Below are 4,879 nucleotides of genomic sequence, written 5' to 3' on the forward strand. Positions count from 1 at the left end.
GAACAGATAATCATAGGGCTCACTTCTAGGATGGTGACTAAAGATGTCAGGGATTAAATGGACTCAAAATGTCCAACATAACTGGGGTATAAATATGAGGCAGCAAGATGATATCTGGAGGTTCAATAATACTTGACCACAGGGCTTATTTGAGTTACCCACTGAGTACATCATTCCCAAACTGACTCTGGGGAAGGAGGACAGAGAAGATAGTTAGGCGGCTAAGAGTAAACTGCAGGGCCAGTTGAAAACAATCAGTGGGTTATTTAAAGAGAAAATTTAAGCCTGGATTTTACTGCTTTACAATAGTCTCATTTCCTGCAACCTTATCATATGGTTTAAATTTATTTGTATTTAGCTGATTTTTAAAAGAAAGATTAAATTTGGTTAGAAAAATCAGTATGGTAGATTCAGTTTATTTTTCTACCATCACCATCTAGTGGAGAAAACTTCAAACTTCAGGCACAACGAGGTAGGGTTCAGAAATAAAATAAAGGCATTGTTGGGTCGGGCACTACGCTACACACGTTACATTTATAAGGTCATTGGCTTCTCACAGCAGATCAGGTAGTGCCTCATGGAGGTAGGCACTGTTGTTCCTCTTTTAAGTTTGGGAAAGTGAGTCTGAGAAGTTGAGTGTCTTGCCCAAGGTCACACTGTGGCCAACTCAAATCCAGATTCCTGAAGTCCATGTCAAACGCCTCACAGTATATCCAAATACCTCAACTTTATTCATGAATATGACTATGGATGCCGTATACATACATATGTGAAGATTTTTCTTTCTTTTTATATTTTTCCCTTTTTCTTATTATTTCTTACATATTATATATATGAGCAAAGCACATGTATTGAAAAGAAAATATTGTATAGTTTTGTATTCTAATTTTTACTCCATATTACGTAAATACTTTCCCATTACAATAAATACTTTTGATTTACTCATATATACATATACATATTAGGTAACAATGAAGACAGCTATAGAATTACATTTATATGTAAATATACAGTGTAATCCCAAAATGCATTTTGAAAAACTTGAAGAAGCTGCTAAAATATAAACTATGCTGATCTGAGTAGATTTTCCATAATAACATGTATTATTTCTAAAAATAAATATATTTTAAGTCTTATATTTACCAAAAGAATAGACATTCAAGAAACTTTGCCATTGTCTGATTTGTTGTAATTATTTAAAAATAATTCGTTTGTGTTGCGGTGATCATATGTCCTTTTACTTCTATAATAGTTTAAATTAATATAGTACATTACATTCCCATGTTTAGTAACATTTTCCTTCACAGCCTGTTTTAAGGACAGTCCTAGAACCTGAAGAGTACCAGAATTTACCACACCAAAATATACCACTTTTGCATAAGGATTAAAATTGACCCTTAAACAACACCAATTTGAACTGGGTAAGTCCATTTACATATGAATTTTTATCGATAAGTACAGTCCTGGGTTGGAGTACCTGGTTGGCTCAGTGGGTTAAGCCTCTTCCTTTGGCCTCAGGTCATAATCTTAGGGTCCTGGGATGGAGCCCCCACATCAGGCTCTCTGATCAGGGGAGCCTGCTTCCCCACCTCTCTCTGCCTGCCTCACTACCTCGTTGTGACCTCTCTATCAAATAAATAAAATTTTAAAAAACAAAACAGTACTGGGCACCTGGTTGGCTCAATTACCTGCTTCAGCTCAGGTCATGATCCTGGAGTCTCAGGATGGAGTCCCACATCAGGCTCCCTGCTCAGCAGGGAGTCTGCTTCTCCCTCTGACCTTCTCCCCTCTCACGCTCTCTCTCTCTCTTTCATTCTCTCTCTCACATAAATAATAAATAAAATCTAAAACAAACAAACAATACTGATATGTGGAATTTAAGAAACAACAACAACAAAAAAAAAAAAAAAAAGGGGAAAAAAAACAGAGAGAAAAGCAAGCCAAAAACAGCCTCTTAACTGAACAAACTGGTGGTTACCAGAGGGGAGGCAGGTGGGGCGAAGTGTTAAATAGGTGATGGGGATTAAGCAGTGTACTTTTCCGGAGGAGCGCCAGATGGCATATGGAAGTGTTGAATCACTATATTGTACACTTGAAACTAATATCATACTGTATGTTAACTAACTGGAATTTAAATAAAAACTTAAAAATAAAATATTTAAGACTGCTAAAAAATAAAAATAAAAACAGTGCTATGCTGTAAATGGATTTCCTCTTCCATATGATTTTTCTCAATAACATTTTCTTTTTTCTAACTTACTTTAAACACAGTATATAACATATACAACATATAAAATATGTACTAATCAACTGCTTATGTAATGGGTAAAGCTTCCCATCAACAGCAGGCTATTAGTAGTTAATTTTGGGGAGAGTCAAATGTTATATACGGGTTTTCAACTGAGTGTTGGGAAGAGATCACTGCTCCTAACACCACAGTTGTTTGAGGGTCAACTAACTGTATTTTGAGCTGAAGACAATTAAGAAGCAGCAGATATAATAAAAGCTCTCTGCTCTCCCCAATTTGCCTAAAAGGAAAACATAAATTTGTAAAGACGTCCCTCCTCCCCTCACTACCAGAAAGGACAGAAGTTAATTACCCAGGGGAAGCCTGGGTGGCTCAGTCTGTTAAGCCTCTGACTCTCTCTGATTTCAACTCAGGTCAAGCATCTGATTCTTGATTTCAGTTCAGGTCATGATCTCAGGGTAGTGAGATCAAATCCCACATCAGGCTCCACATTCATCATGGAGTCTGCTTGAGATTCTTCCTCTCTCTCCCCTTCTCCCCCTCCCCTGCTTGCGCTCACTAAATAAATAAATAAAATAAAATAAAATCTTTTTTAAAAAGAAGTTAGTTCCCAGAGACAGCTCTAGACCCTTATCAGCCCCCAGTTGGTACCAGAGGAATCACGAACTTAACTGGCCCTTATCTTCCATTTGTTTCCCATATATTTACCTTTCCACAATTTGTCACTCTTGAAACTCAGGCTTTTTCCTTTGTCTTATCACTCCTCTACAGATATATCATTCTTCTGTTAAGATGTAGTAAGCCCACGCTCATCACTAAGCACTTCCATGTGTATGAGTGCTTTACGTGTTAATGTTTTTCTTTCTTTTTTTTTATTTTTAAACTTGTTTTCTCTTTTAGTCTGTCTTTTGCAAATTTGATTGACGGGGACCAATAAACTTAAGATGGGTAGGGGTAAAAGACTTTTTCTCTCCCTAACAAACCTCTTCTCTAAGTACTTGCTTCTGTGATGTTCTGCGATGGTTGCTCTGGGGGATAGGTAAAAGGCTATAGAAAGTCATGCTCCTTCATTTTTGCACAATTTCAGATTATGATGACCAAAGAATAAAGATTTTTATCTCATTTTTACATATTTTTTCTATTAATTTTCTTTTTGAGCCTGACATATCTAGTCAGAAAATCATGAAAAAAAACTACATCTCACATCTTTTCACAACTTCCAGGAGGCTGGGCCACACACTTCACGTCCAGTTATCAACTGAAACAATGCTTCCTTTACCTGAGCTTTTGATTACTATTGTTTATCTAACTCTACTTCCTTGTGAGTCTTTCCCCTTTTGTATTTTTTGTTTTTTTGTTTTTTGTTTTTAAAGATTTTATTTATTTATTTGACAGAGAGAAATTACAAGTACACTGAGAGGCAGGCAGAGAGAGAGAGAGAGAAGGAAGCAGGCTCCCTGCTGAGCAGAGAGCCCCATGCGGGACTCAATCCCAGGACCCTGAGATCATGACCTGAGTCGAAGGCAGCGGCTTAACCCACTGAGCCACTCAGGAACCCGTCTTTCCCCTTTTGTAAAATCATCTTAATAAAGAGACTTACAAAATCCTCAGCATTTGCTTTGGGATAAGTTTCATGGAGATGTTCTTGTACAGATTAAATAAAAATATCATTCTTGTCAACTTTTAGAAAAATTCGTTCTTTCCTAAAATTCATTGTTTTTTCATTCTTCACTCTCCCTCAATTTTCTTCCAAATTACCAAAAAAAAAAAAAAAATAGAAATAGTAATAATAATGCATCCTTACATTTTTGAAGGAGAGGTTTACAGAAAAGTAGAAAATAAAATTGCAGACAATAGTAATCCTATCATTCGAAGACGTATAATACCACACTTTTAAATCTCATTTGTTTTTTCATTTATGGCGAGCATTATCTGTTACTGCCTATAACTCTTAAGTTTGACTGATTCCCTAATATTTTATTGCTATGGGGATAAATACACCCGACTTGGATTACCCTCATTTAGAATTAAGTCTGCTTTTGAACTATTAAACAGCAGACTGAGACAAGCATCTAAGTGTGTTAAGTAAAAAGCCCTTGGGTGAAAAGGTCAAAAAGCTAAGACGGGATGAGGTGGGGGTATTTTCTCTTTATTTGCGTTTTCTGATGTAAACAGTTTTTTCAGACATGCAGTTGCTTGCATTGTTTTCTTTTGTTCAGGTCCTTTGTCCAGTTTTCTTCTGCAGGGTTTGAGGGTTTCCCCATTTTCCTTTAATTAGAAACAACCTGCCATGGGCCTCCTCTCTTCCCCACACGCCCGCTGAGTTCCCTGGGTGTGAAAAGCCACTTTCCCAGGTGCAATCTCTGCACGTCGTCTCGGACTCCTCCTAGATGTCACCAGCCTGCAAGGGCGCGGGAGGTGCGCCGTTTTCACCTCCGCGGCTCCTGCGCACGCGCAACCCGCCGGCCTCCCGGCCTCTCACAAAGGTGGCTCTCGGGGCCGGCCGGAAGTGGACGCGCCGCGGCCAGGGCTGGGTAGTGTGCACTACATTTCCCGAAAGGCTAAGGGGCGCGATGCCAGCGGTGGCTAAGTTGAACCGCCGCGGACTACACTTCCCGACGCGACACGCGA

This window comes from Mustela nigripes, chromosome 5, assembly GCF_022355385.1.
Source record: "Mustela nigripes isolate SB6536 chromosome 5, MUSNIG.SB6536, whole genome shotgun sequence".
In the NCBI taxonomy this organism is placed as follows: domain Eukaryota; kingdom Metazoa; phylum Chordata; class Mammalia; order Carnivora; family Mustelidae; genus Mustela; species Mustela nigripes.